The sequence below is a fragment of the Tachypleus tridentatus genome, chromosome 6 (assembly GCF_004210375.1).
Source record: "Tachypleus tridentatus isolate NWPU-2018 chromosome 6, ASM421037v1, whole genome shotgun sequence".
NCBI classification, from domain to species: domain Eukaryota; kingdom Metazoa; phylum Arthropoda; class Merostomata; order Xiphosura; family Limulidae; genus Tachypleus; species Tachypleus tridentatus.
The window spans coordinates 43,308,639-43,323,311 of NC_134830.1; the positions used below are offsets into that span (position 1 = coordinate 43,308,639).

Below are 14,673 nucleotides of genomic sequence, written 5' to 3' on the forward strand. Positions count from 1 at the left end.
TTTTTAAAATTTGGAGTACCATCGAAAGTATCACTTATGCATCAATCTGTTTTAGTCACCGTAAGTTTTTTTTTTTTTACGTTTTACTTCCTCCTAATTAAAACGGTATATTAAATTATCCACATTAATTACTTGGTTAAATTTTAGTTCTGATTTATGTAGGTAGCTTGTTTTGATCATAAGGTAATGATAATTTATCTAATCGAGAAATTTCTGAGATCTAAAATGCAGAGTGAGAGTTTTTATGAATGATCTATTCTGCTTCAGTGAAGGGGGGTTACTGTGATTTTTAATAGATCGTGACGTTGTTTAGTAATAAATGCGGTGCTGTTAAGGCAGCTTATATTTAGAAAAAAATATTCTAAAGATAATAACACGAATTTAATTTGGTGTATACAAGATAAAGGAATGACAACTGGGACGAGGCCTGTTAATATCTGTCTACTTTTAGCAGGACAAACACATTTTGACCTATCAGCTTATACTTGTTTTTGAATTTCGCAGAAAGTTACACGAGGGCTATCTGCGCTATCGGTTCCTGATTTAGCAGTGTAAGACTAGAGGGAAGATATATAGTCATCACCACACACCGCCAACTCTTCGGCTACTCTTTTACCATCGAAAAGTAGGATTGATCGTGACATACAACGCTCCCACGAGGGCTATCTGCGCTATCTGTTCCTAATTTAGCAGTGTAAGACTAGAGGAAAGATAGATAGTCATCACCACACACCGCCAACTCTTCGGCTACTCTTTTACCATCGAAGAGTAGGATTGACCGTGATTTACAACGTTACCACGGCTGAAAGGGCGAGCATGTTTGGGGTAATAGGGATTCGAATCCGCGGTCCTTAGATTATGAGTAGAGCGCCCTAACCGCTTGACCATGCCGAGCCTATTAAGTTATAAGTTAACAAACAAGAACTCGATTGTTTTGGTAATAGTTAAATAAATACTATTTCTGTGAGGGAAGTAATGTTAACTTTTTAGCTGCCAGTGACAATATATCATGTGCCCAGAGATTTTGCATTAGGTTATATCAAGGCTCTATTTTTACAGTTGCAGTCCGTTGTGTTAGAACAAATTATTTTATCGGCAAATTACACTCCTGTGACTTAGAACAATCACGAGTGATATAATATAAATATTGTTGACCATATGCATCTGTTTGTTTGACGTCTTGGTACCGGAAGGGTTAAGTTGTAAAGCTCTCACTCCAAAATATGTAAAGGCGAGTGTCGAATGATCATATTTGCACTCGTCTGGTTATTACGTGATTCTAATATCTATTCTACCTTTCTACATCATTAATTTTGTACTGTTGAAACTTGATTTGAAATTGCAGATGCCCTTATAAAAACTGTTACTGACCACTTCTGGGAAGCATCTTAACAGTATCGCGCATGGAAACTGAAATTATTAAGCCACCCACTCGGCATTCTCATGGAAATATGGTTGCTTAGAAATAAGTACAGAATGTACGTTTGTGTCTCATTTTTATTTTCCTTGTTAAATTTAATATTTCACAATTAATACCACTTCGTTCTTTTTCGTTTACCAATTTCTCGCTCACTTGCAGAAGTCAAGTTCGCTTCTTGGTGCTTGAGATTGGTTATGATGATGTAACTGTGCGCCTTCCTCCGCTGTCCACCAATATTAAAAACTCGATCCTTGTTGCGATTAAACAGAACACAACTGTAAATGGTGACCAGAAGTGAAGAATGCCGTGCAACGCACGTGACAGAGATTAAATTCGCGGCAAATTTCAAACTAAAAAGCGACTTTTAGGAATTCTGACAAGCGTCCTTTCATTGCGTAAAGAACTGTTTGTCTAATGTTAAGCGCAGTCCAATTTTTAATGTTATGAGATCTCATTCTTGCGAATCAGCCACAAGAGGGATTAAGTAAAAGACTTCTTATTTTACACCAAATGTAATCCAGAAATTTTGTTCGTGTTTTTATGTAACTCTTGTGAGTTTGTTTGGTCTATTTCAGCGAAAAGTTACCGCATAAAATAAATAGTGTAAGCAAATGGCGGAAGTATGAATGCAGTGTTTTTGTGACTGAAATACTGTAATTTATATAGTTGAATAACTTTAACTAAAGTAAATTATATATTTTTTCTGTATGCTTAGCGTATTTTAATTAATACAAGTCTTTTATGCTCTGAAGTTAAAAAAAAGGCTAACAATAAATGGTAAATCTCAAGATTCTATGTTTTTCGATCACTGTTTTATATAAATTCCTTAATAAGATATAAAGATATTACAAGCATATCTGCAGTTCTATCAAATTGAAGTAATATTTGTGTCTCCACAGACAGACAAACTGTTTTTCTACCGTTTCCTTCTGATTCTTTTTATTCTTTCAAACCCTTTTTAATTGGCCTCACGCCAATGTTTGGTCAATTACTCGGCCGTGTTTTGACCAGATTACATTGGATTTAAATACAAATATACTTTTACACAGTTCCCACACATTAATAAACAATAAATGTTGCAGATGCTTATTTCTCGTAATTATAGGGGTGAAAATACCAAGAAAGTTTAATTTTAGGGTATTTTGACAATCAATTCACATTATAATTATTATTTCGGCCAATTTACATGTGATGTAGTACAAATATTCTTGTTTACACATCTTAAACAGATACGTAGACAACTTTGGAATTTTTGCTTTTTGCTTATTTTTTCTGTGAGGAATCCCCCTGTTGTGAGTTTTCGTGAACTATTCACGTGAGGTCAACCAACGTATGTTGGGTTTGGTGCAAAAATGCTTTCTTGCCAGCCCGAAGCATTGATATAAACAGCAGATCCGCCATGGCCATGTGGTTAGGGCGCTCGCCTCGTAATCTGGGGGTCGAGGGTTCGAATCCCTGTCACACCAAAAATGCTCACCCTTTCAGCCATGGGGACGTTATTATGTAACGATCAATTCTACTATTCATTGATAAGAGAATTGTCCAAGAGTTGGCGGTGGGTGGTGATGACTAGTTGCTTTCCCTCTAGTCTTACACTGCTAAATTAGGGACGGCTAGCGTAGATATCTCTGGTATAGCTTTGCGCGAAATTCCAAGAAACAAGCAAATGAAATAGACAGTTTTAGATATACTCGGTATCAATATTGGACATGTTGAGATTACATGATGGAGACAGGTTGCATTCGTCCAAGAATGTTGGCCTTTTTAATTATATATATGTATATATTCTACTGTAATAGCTTATAAACCAAAAACTTTGAGTTGGCAAAATAGAATGAAATGAGGGCTATCACAAAAGCAATCAATGGTCATCTATCTGTTTAAGTTGTAATAGAAACAGAAACACATCTTTCTACTTGTGTGTTTGATTATTTGTAGTCTAAATGGCCAATGACCTTTTTAGTACTTTACATTGTTTACATGCATGTTAAGAAATATTTTAGTTCGTTTATTTCAAAATACTGCTTTATAAATAACATGCAGTATTATATACCCAGCAGTACGGTCAGGTGGTTACCGCGCATGACTTGCAACCTGAGTTGTGCAGGTTCAAATTTCTTCCCCACAAAACATGCATGTCTTTTTAGTTGTCGGGGTGAATCAGACTATTTATTGGTAAAAAGAAGCCCAAGAGTTGGTGATAGCTGGTTTCTTTTCCTCTAGTCTTCTATTGCCAAATTAGGGACGGCTACCGAGTACCTGTGGAGTAGATTTGTGCGAAATTCAAAAAAAATAAAGCAGTATGCCTGAAGAGGAATTTTACAAATAAAAATTAAGAAATTAAGACACGTTGGTTTTCTGTTGTTGTCAATAATCTGAGTTTCGATGTGTTATCTAGAAGTTGGCAAGTTTTAAGTAAAGAAACAGTGATGAGTTTTAAAGTTCACATGACAGGAAATATTTAATTAGAAATAAAACATGTTGAACTTAAGGTCGAAAGGATAAAACATTTCTTCTATATCTCTGTATCAATTTATATACGAGACAATTAAAAAACAGTGTATGCAGCTAGCATTTTATGATAAATGGGGGGACTTCTTTTCGAAAACAAACACCTTGCAGAAAGTATGTGAACTAGTTTTATAAGAAATATATGTTTGGTGTTTTGTCTAGAACGGGAACCAAACCCCAAATTTTAGTTTTGAAAGTTTGAAAAATTTATTACTGAAATGGTGTTGAAGTTTGTGTCTGAATTTCGCACAAAGCTACACGAGGGCTATCTGTGCTAGCCGTCCCTAATTTAGCAGTGTAAGACTAGAGGGAAGGCAGCTAGTCATCACCACTCACCGCCATCTCTTGGGCTACTCTTTTAACAACAAATAGGGGGATTGATAGTTACACAATAACGTCCTCTGCGGCTGAAAGGGCGAACATGTTTATTGTGACGTGGACTTGAATCCGCGACCCTCGGATTATGAATCGAGTGCCTTAACCACTTGGCTATGCCGGGCCTCCAGCGCGTGGAAGTTAACTCAAGAAACAAAAAGTGAGAGAAGACTTTATAATGGAGATGTATTAAAACTGAATCTTTTGTCGACTTAGATATAATAGAAGTGTCTTAAAAGTGGATCTCGTTTCTTATTTTTCTAAACCTGTTTTAACTTGTTGTTGCTTTTTTCCGCAAAATAGGATTGTTGTGCAAATATTTTATGCAAATAAAATTAGAATAATAAATATACCTTTTGCATATGCGAAAACAAATATTAGACATGCGATAGTTTAAAACATTAATGTTAAACCATAAAATTACACTTATAGCATGATTTAATAAATAAATGAGCCAAAATAGTGTTAAAAACAAGAACATTGAAAATATACGTGATTTTTACATGTATGTCCTCGATTGTGAAAGTTTGTAAAACATATCGCTTTGACCCTTCATCATATGATGGATATTCTTAGTTTGTTTAATATGCCTGCTACATCTTGAAATACCATCAGTGTAGTATATGGTATAACTTGTGGTAGTGGTATGTTATGACGCCTCTGATTGCGTTTGTGCTAGTACGGATCATCCAACGAGTGTGGTAGTTATTCTTGTACCTAAAAAAATAAAAAAAATAAAAAAAAAGTTGAATGGGTCAATTCAAGTGTAATTTGGACCCAGTGAATGTCAGTGTCTCAATCAGAAACTTGTGAACGTGTAACTCTTATTAAGTTATATGCGTTCGTGTAGTGTTGTATGAGGTTCAAAGATTAACCGCACTGGTATGAACTCGTTACCCGTATAGCTTTCGATATTTATGTTGCGTACAGTAACACCCAACGAAGTTTCTCCCGCGAGGCGACACTTTGCATGTGTATACACGTGTCGCCATTCGTCCTAATGAAACTCATCCTTCGCGTGCACGTACTTCAAGTAGTATGTGACAACTTTCGCAGACAAGAACGTGATATCCTCACGTTTTAAAAAATCAGGAACTCACTCCATTAATACCTTGTACAGCTTCACCAAATTATGTAACATACAGTTTATATAATATAAACATTTATATTTATATAATAATATCAAACCTCTGGCTTTTACCTCAAGACATCATCTACTCGTTTTAACTTCCATTGGTCTTTTCTAGAGTAAGATAGTATACGTGATGTCGTGGTTTGCAAAAAAAAACACAACAAAAAACAGTTTGAGGAAATGCGTGTGTGAACGTAGATGTAAAGTCCAAAGTCCTTTTTGAAATTTCAGTAAACACTTTAGAATATAATTTTTTTTCTAATATAATTAGATTTAGGAGCGAAATGTGAACACAACTGTTGTAGTTTAAATGAAGAAGCAAAACGTTCAGTCAGAACCAAAAGTAACAATATAATCACACTGATTTGTATCTGCCCTGACTGTTTGACAAGGCCTCACCTTTACTGTACTTCTTGTTAATGAGTGTGGCAGCCATAATTTCGAAGCGAACCGATTAAAAGTGAAGTTATGAAAGTTTTTCTTTGAGAGTAGCTTCAGACAGCGTGGTCGACATTTTGAAAAGGTTTCAGTGGACCCTTCCTCCTTGTACTTGTTGAACAAAGTTTAGATTTCCATGCTGGGCCTTTCTACAATCACGAAAGTTACTTCGGAACATAGCTCCTTAAGAGCTAGAATCATGCATTGAAAATAATTTTCCTATAGTTGTCGTTTAGACATGATACCATGAGAATATTTATGTATTTTCAATGAATATTATCGCTGTGCGAGTAAAGTGAACGTCAGCTTTTTGAACTTGCTGTGAGGTTGTTTTATCACTCGAGTACAATTGAGTCGTAATGTACTCTTTTTCGAACGGTTTAGATAACAATCTACTAACAGCTAACACTAGGGAATGCGAACAGTTAACTTACTTCGAATACAGAGAGGTTTTGTTAAAATTCAGAATTCCTGAGAAATCCCAGACTACTAACATTTTTAAGATATGAATATAGATATGTTAAATGTATTAAACCATGATGTTTACGGTTTGTACGACTCAACATTTTCGAAACAAAATATCAGTAGTGTAGTGGAACAGCTGAATTCTATCGAGTCAAGGGGCGTGGTTTTTTAAACAAACAACGAGGCCCAGCTGTTCTATTACTTATACATCTGTAATGCAGTACCTTGAATTTTTTCGTTTGTTAATTTTAATTTGTTCAAAACTATGAAAATATAAAATGTCGAAATATATCACGGAATGGTAATTGGCAAAACATACCGTTACTCTACGTATTAGCTCAACTATTAGAAGAGGCGGGAAGTTTTAGTGTAACTTATTTCGGACTAATGTAATCTTGCAGATCTTTCGAACTGTTATAATATTATAGCAAGCGTCCTAGTTAGTATAATAAGATAGTATAAAGCTCACGTTTCTCTTATTTTTAATTTCCGTAGTTTCCCTTATGTTATTCACGTACATGGTACTGTTCCATCTAGGATTTATCACGTGACATTATACTACTTTGTCCCAACGCAGTGATCTCTCCAAGAATTTACGTAAATACAGAGACTAACGAATGTGAAAACTAAATATTTGGAATGAGTAGACAAACATATAAAAATAAGATATGTTATATTTCTCACATGAAATATGTGTTATACAAGAAAATATCTTTTTAACTACTGTTTTAATAGTTCATCAGGTGGGTCAGCGGTAGGCTCACGGACTTAGAACGTTAGATATCCAAGTTCGGGTCCCGCAGTGGACAAATTGCAGACAGCTCGTTGTGTAGCTCTTTCCTGTAATAATAACAGTAATAATTTTGATACTAATGACCATGTGGATGGAAGACACACATGTGCAAAGTGCATACAGAAACGTATGCAAGTTTTATGTATAAAAAATGAAAAATTAATAATATTAATTTGTTTTTAATTTTGCGCAAAACTACACGAGGGCTATCTGCGCTAGCCGTCCCTAATTTAGCAGTGTAAGACTAGAGGGAAGGCAATTAGTCATCACCATCCACCGCCAACTCTTGGGCTACTCTTTTACCAGAGATTGGGATTTACCGCCACGTTATAACGCCTCCACGGCTGAAAGAGCGAGCATGTTTGGTGTGACGGGGATTCGAACCCACGGCCCTCGGATTACGAGTCGAGTGGCTTAACCATCTGGCCATGGCGAGCCTCTGTCGGTAAGACGCGTGATCAATACGTTTACAAAATGCTATTGTGACGATAGTAACCTATACAATTTATAACTTTTTCTACAATATTGTATACTTTTAGTAGATATTTGCCTGTTAAATATTAAGCGTTAAGATAAAGATTTGATAGATGACACGTTTACTTGTTTTTAATTCATGAACGTTACATGCTTAAAATATTATTATAGTATGCAGTGTTAAGAGTCAGAAAGGGCCTCATTATCTACGAACTAAATAATAGCAACATTGCCCGCTTCGAACGAGTTAACCCTTCGTGTACTTTGATTTCTCTGTGTGCTAGAACTGAAAGAAAGCACCGACGCTCAGCTGACATTATTGCTAAAGGCTATTTTCAGCCAATGCGTAAACCTTAGACGCGATATTGTTGAATATAATTTTTTATTAACATTATTTCTACTGTGCGTTGAAACTATTCGTTAACAATATAATTCATCCCTATTGTAGGGTTTAAAAGTTTTATTCTGAATGTATTTACTGGTGTGAAGTGTTAAGCGAATGTTCAAAACAAAAGGGGGTGGTGATTAATTACAAACTTTCACTCTTTCCAAAAGTAAACAGATTTTGATGCCGAACGATAAAGTGGGAGTGGTTGAAAATATAGGAGAATAAATAACAAATAAAAGTATTCGACATTTATACAGTTGTGGGAGAAAAGATGGTGGTAAAAAAAAAATCTTGCCCCAGGGGTCTTTCAGGCCCATGCTACGTCATTGACCACTAACTGACCGAGAAGTTTTCATTATATCAGTAATACTTAATATACTAGTTTTAACCCGAACATTATTTCATAGAATAGGTGAGATAAACGGCCAAGAACTCCAAAGGTTTCAAATTTTGAACTACTAGCCAGTATCGGGCATTGACTGAAAACTACCCGCCACTAATAAAAGCTTGTTTTCACTTTTCTGAAGCAAGAAAAGGACTGAGCACCACTTTTATAACGCACCTGTGCTACCGAAAGCATGGAGCGGATTCAGTGAAATTGTCTTGTGCCTTGGACTCTTGGATTTCAAATCCGGATACGATAATTACTACATAACGCCCCCTCATACCTGGATAGACCAACAGAACTTACTAATAAATCAATATTATTTACACACTTTCACTAAAATTTTTCTTAGAAATACACAGTTATAGAAACTAGAAATTTACTTGAACAACTACTGTTTATGTTTTGTGGCAACACAAACTGGATTGATATTATCATCGAAATGCGATTCCACGTTTCTCACTCGTGGTTGTCCTAGTGGCATGCGCATGGTTTGGTTTGTTTTGAATTTTGCGCAAAGTTACTCGAGGGCCATCTGCACTAGCCATCCATAATTTAGCAGTGTAAGACTATAGGTAAGGCAGCTAGTCATCACCACCCACCGCCAACTCTTGGGCTACTCTTTTACTAACGAATAGTGGAATTGATCGTCACCTTATAACGCCCCCACGGCTGAAAGGGCGAGCATGTTTGGTGTGACGGGGATTCGAACCCGCGACCCTCAGATTACGAGTCGAGTGCTTTATTCACCTGGCCATGCCGAGCCAGTTCAAAGGCCACAGGTTTTTTTGGGTATACTTATAATTTATATTACGATCACGCCTTTACTTTCTTTTTCTCGTATAAGTATAATACAGTTGATAGACAGGAAATTGTTTTAAAATTTTGAATTAAGCTCCAAGCTGCACAATGGGCTATCAATCATCTCCCCACCACGGGTATCGAAAGCCGGTTTCTAGTGGTGTGATTCCACAGACAGTGCAACTGGAGGATAGACAGGACAATAATAAGATTTTAGCCTATTTGTTTAATAAATAAGTTAATGCGAAAGGAACGTATGGATGGTGCGACTGAACTAAAAGTCAGAAAGAAAGAACGAAAAAACAACAACACACACACACTAAAATTCTACACCCCGTCCAGAAATCTGATACTCTCAGAGCTCAGAAGACAGCTGTCCAAGGGGGATGACAGAAGGTTATGATAGAGTAAGATGATGCCGTTAAGTCAGTAGTTTACGTGGGTTATGCATGAACGCTGGGAAAAGACATGGACGACAGACAGACGGAAATAGAGTGAAGCCTTATGGGCCCCGTCTTCCTTTTCTACCACACCCCCGCTTCTTTCTCAAATTTCTCCACAGTGATTGCACCGTTAGTGTACCCCGACTCAGCCTGGTACTAAATTCTTGAGAGAAAGTCAGTGACACGTAATCCCACGTCTCTCGTGCTTAGCTGTTCTACGTGTAGATGTCTCTCCTGGGGGGATACACGTGTTTACATCAATCATCTACTGAAAAATAAAAAAATAAAAAAATGAGTAAAATAATGTGTTTTTCTGTTTTCCATACCTTCAATTAGTTTACATGCACACTCAAACGTCTTCTTCACATACACGCACACACACACATGTATATATATATGTGTGAACTTTTAATCACTTTAAGCAGTTTTTATTATTAGATTTGCTTGGTTTGATTTGTTTTGAACTTCGCGCAAAGCTACTCGAGAGCTATTTGCACTAGCCGTCCCTAATTTAGCAGTGTAAGACTAGACGGAAGACGGCTAGTCATCACCACCCACCGCCAACTCTTGGGCTACTCTTTTACCAACGAATAGTGGGATTGACCGAAACATTATAACATCCCCACGACTGAAAAGGCGAGCATGTTTGGTGTGGCATGGATTCGAACCTGCGACCTTTGGACTACGAGTCGAGTGCCTTAACCACCTGGCCATGTCGGGCGACATTTGTTTGTTTAAACTATATTCATTGCGGGAATAGAGTCTCGCATTTTAGTGTTGTAAGCCCTCAATCTTACGGCCACCTCACCAATTTTTAAAAACCTTCTAGTCTATTTGTATTGTTAAAACTGTATTAAGTATTTGATGTGTGATGATGCTTCTGCTATTAATGAACACCTATAATTTTTCTCACTTTATATGTTTTCTTCCCTTGGCATTTAATTCTCACATCTCAAATCGAGTTTTACAATTCGATTACAATGTTTGCTTTATTATACACCATCAGAATGTAACAAGCACTGGAACACACTTTGAGTACAACATGGCCCACCAAACGAACCGTGCACCTTTATAATTATTGAGATGCATCACTAAATGGGAGGATTGGTTGTTTTTAAATAAACACAATTTTAATTGTTTGGAAAACGATTACTGGTTGGTGAGAACAAAGAAAACAAATTCATTAAACGGTCACAACACTTGATCGTACTAACTGAATTTCAAGTCAACCGTATCGGGTAGTTGTAAAGTATATAAAACAATTTCAGATAGCTGTGTTCCTGGAGCTTGAAAAAGTTAACTTATAAGCGTTGCTAAACAAATGGCAAAGGTCATTTCGGTAATACATCAGTTGGAGTTTTACTACACACAACGTGACTACAAGTGACTATATCCAATCAATGAAGTCTATTCAGTGTTCTCTTCATGATTGATGACATTTTGGAAGATCTGGGATATACAAATCATACATAATCCTTCAAGGTTGGGAAATAAGATGGAACGACAGACATCTACTACTATTAGCAATATTCATTCTTCAATGAAACTTTAATAATGCTGATTTATTAATTTGTTAATGCTCCCTGATGCTCGCTCCTGATGAAGTAGTTAAGTCTGATCTCTACAACGTTTTCTATATTACAGTCTTTAGCTATAGCATTATTTAGCTGAGTGGATGGGTTTTTTTTCTTTGTATGAGAACTTTGTTTCTTTTGTTTAACAAATTAATTTATCGTGCCTTTATTTTATTTATAATTTTCTTCATGTCAGGCTCTTGACATAAAACTGCCATTTGTAACAGCAGCATCATTTTGGTGTATATGAGAGATATCGTTAACCTCACAGTAGTCTTTTGTATCGTTAACCTCACAGTAGTCTTTTGTATCGTTAACCTCACAGTAGTCTTTGTATCGTTAACCTCACAGTCGTCTTTCCATCAGTGCAACTGGCAGACGTTTCACAAGATTTATGACTTCATCAATGAACTAACAGTGAAAGTATTCAGGCTCTCCAGTCACAGGAATGTTATACATTCAGTTAGCAAAAACTGGGTGGTTGTGTTCGGTGGATGCTGAACAAGCATCTGTAAGTGTTTAATTTAGTAGACTTCATAAGACCAGCATCTGAGACTCCAGTGCTTCAGATTGGATATATTTAAAATCCCAAGTGTGTCTCTTGCCTTATAGCTCCGAGGACTTCTATGCGTCATATACTGGCTACCACATGCTAATGATACAGTATACTATCCAGCACTTGTAACTGACTATTCAAGAACCAGGAGTTCGACACATCAGAAGAATATTTGTCCGTTTGTGTTGGTCATGTTTCACCTTGCTGTATGAAAAAAGAAAAGAATAAAAAGATCCAAACTACATAAAAATCCTACAGCTGCTCTTTCCTATGCCTTTTACTGGTGATTAGTAGTATCTACCCACAATCCGAGTTGCCATTATTTATATGGTTCATTTTAATTACATGTTCTCTTATCTAGAGATTAATTGGATAAAGATGCGCTTCCACCTGATAAAGTAATCTTTCAATGTTTCAGTGGTGTTGTCTTTGATAGTACAATGAAGTCCTACTCTTGTAGTCATTATACAATATACAATCATGTCATACATATTTCTGATACTTAGCAGCTACTTTAGTAATGTAAGACCTACATAAATGGTATATCATCGACACCTGAACCAGCTGGAACGCTTCTACTAAATGTGCCTCCTGAGTATCTTGAAGATCAAATGGTAGGAATATAGAACCAACCCCAGCGTTCTCGAAGAAGCCAAGATCAGCAGCATTGAAACCACCATTATCAAGAGCCGGCTCCGATGGACAGGCTACATGATCCGAATGGATGACAGCCGACTTCCAAAACAATGTATGGTCAACTGAAAAATGGAAATGAATGAGAAGAGGACAGAAGAAGCGGTTAAAGAATGCCTGCCACATTGATGTTAACAACTGGGAACCTCTCGCTCACGACCGAATCACCTGGAAATCCCTTATCCATCAGGGAGCAGAATTCTTTGAGTAATCAAGAAGACAACGTTTTGAAGAGAAGAGAAAGAAGATGAAACAACTCCAGCTACTACTGAAACCTCTCCTTTCTTCTGAACTGACCTGTCCTTACTGCCAGAAGACCTGTGCAACAAGGATTGGCTTCATTAGCCATCTCCAGACACATGCATGAACTTGGAGGACCATCATCATCGACCTCGAGGGATCGCCACGACGGCCACGACAGAAATGATAAACCCCACATCATACAATTAGTAAGAAGACCCGAAAAGCGTCAGTGCATACCACAGCGTTACCTAGTTGGAGTCCACAGACAATCTTATCGTTCTTTATTTATTTCTTAGAAACATCATTTGTGATAACGAAGTTATTTTGCAACAACGTCTTGATGTTTCTGATTATGACTACTGTCTGACCTCACAGTTTCCTAAGCAATTTATTGAGTAAAAGTCTTTCTTCTAAATTCAGATTGTTAGTAGAATCATTAACTAAACACTTCAAGTGCCTGAAAAGCAATATATTAATTTTAAATGGCTCTCACTTGGCTTGTTTGAATCTGTTTACGTCATCTTATTCAGCTCTCAGGTTGAATTGTTATAAAGCAACTTACAGACCAGCACAGCTATCACTTCATCAGGAAGATGTTTATGTAAATACAGTTTGTTTGTTTTTGAATTTTGCGCAAAACTACACAAGGGCTATCTGTGCTAGATGTCCCTAATTTAGCAGTGTAAAACTAGGGGGAAGGCAACTAGCCAACACCACCCACCGCCAACTCTTGAGCTACCCTTTTACCAACGAATAGTGGGATTGACATTACATTATAACGTCCCCACGGCTGCAAGAGCGAACATATTTGATGTGACGGGAATTCAAACCCTCGACTTTCAGGTTACTAGTCGGGCGCCTTTGCCACCTGGTCATGCTAGGCAGGCTTTACAGCAAAAGAAGGATGTGTATTTTGTTCCTTGATCCTATCTTATCAGCGGATGACAAAAATACACTTGGCTGTATCGATTGCACAATTGAATAAATCATTACCCCTTTCCCATTTAATGTGCAGAGAATTCACTTTTATCGGACCCAGTGAAGGTTTGCAATGGATAGTTTATCGATAAAACGTCATATAGTATAATTTCTTCAGTACATACCAAAAAGTTTGTACTAAGTAGTCACAATAGTAGGTTTACTATAGGTGCTTGATACACAAGCCAAGCTAGTTCCTAAATGTTCAATATTCACTAGAACATTAATCCTACGTCCATATATTAAAAGCACGTACCATCTGATACCATGTTAATGATTATTAAATCAACTACTATAACAGTGGGTGCAAGATGACTGCAGCATCCATTTCTGCTTGTGGTCATACTCTCTGCTTGTGGGAGAAGGATATACTCATTTAAGATTGGCAGAGTAGCTGTAGCTATAATTTGCTATTGACTCCTCTGAATCATCCAATTATTAGCAAAAGCACAGTTAAAGCGGAAAATTCTTCGTTCATGATAATTAAAATTATAGGAAGTCATGGTGACTGCGCCACTTGACACTCTTCAGCACTTTGCTAAAGAAGATAAGATGGTGAATGATTCAGTCAAGGAAACGTTAATGTTGGACCATGGAGGTTATCGTTATTTCAGAGCAGCGTTTGCATATGCAGTCACAACTGATGCAGGCTCCCTCTACTTTAGTGTATTGTTCAGTATGACCGTTTTGAGCTGCACTATCAGAGATGAAACTTTTCTGTGACCAATGTGGTGCTTTATGGGCTTACGTTTCAGGTAAAGATAAACGTCTTGATGAGTATATTTTAATGTGATTGGTGAAAATGTTTTCCTAAGCAATCTCCTTTTACAATCTCAAACGTTGTTGTGTTTTCATGGGGCTCTAATCTTCGAGATTTTATTTTGGCTCTATGAATCACTTGCTTTTCCATATGGCTCAGTATAAGGTGCAACCCCATGACATATATATCCAAGTCGTGAAGCTGCTTCTCAAACATTATAAGGTATCAGACGCAAGGTGTCAGA

General features: G+C 37.0%; 1 long non-coding RNA gene across 2 annotated transcripts in view; it reads right to left on the minus strand.

Annotated features, from left to right (window-relative positions):
• Positions 1-7,003: 7,003 nt before the first annotated feature.
• Positions 7,004-14,673, minus strand: part of LOC143252347 (uncharacterized) — a 50,161-nt gene continuing 42,491 nt past the window's right edge. The window contains exons 2-3 of one of the 2 annotated variants that reach the window (XR_013028947.1): positions 8,765-9,890; positions 7,004-7,181 (exon numbers count right to left, since the gene is read on the minus strand). This is a non-coding gene — a long non-coding RNA (uncharacterized LOC143252347). Of the gene's footprint in view, positions 7,182-8,764; positions 9,894-14,673 lie in introns of both variants that reach the window. The other variant, XR_013028946.1, reaches the window with a different exon arrangement.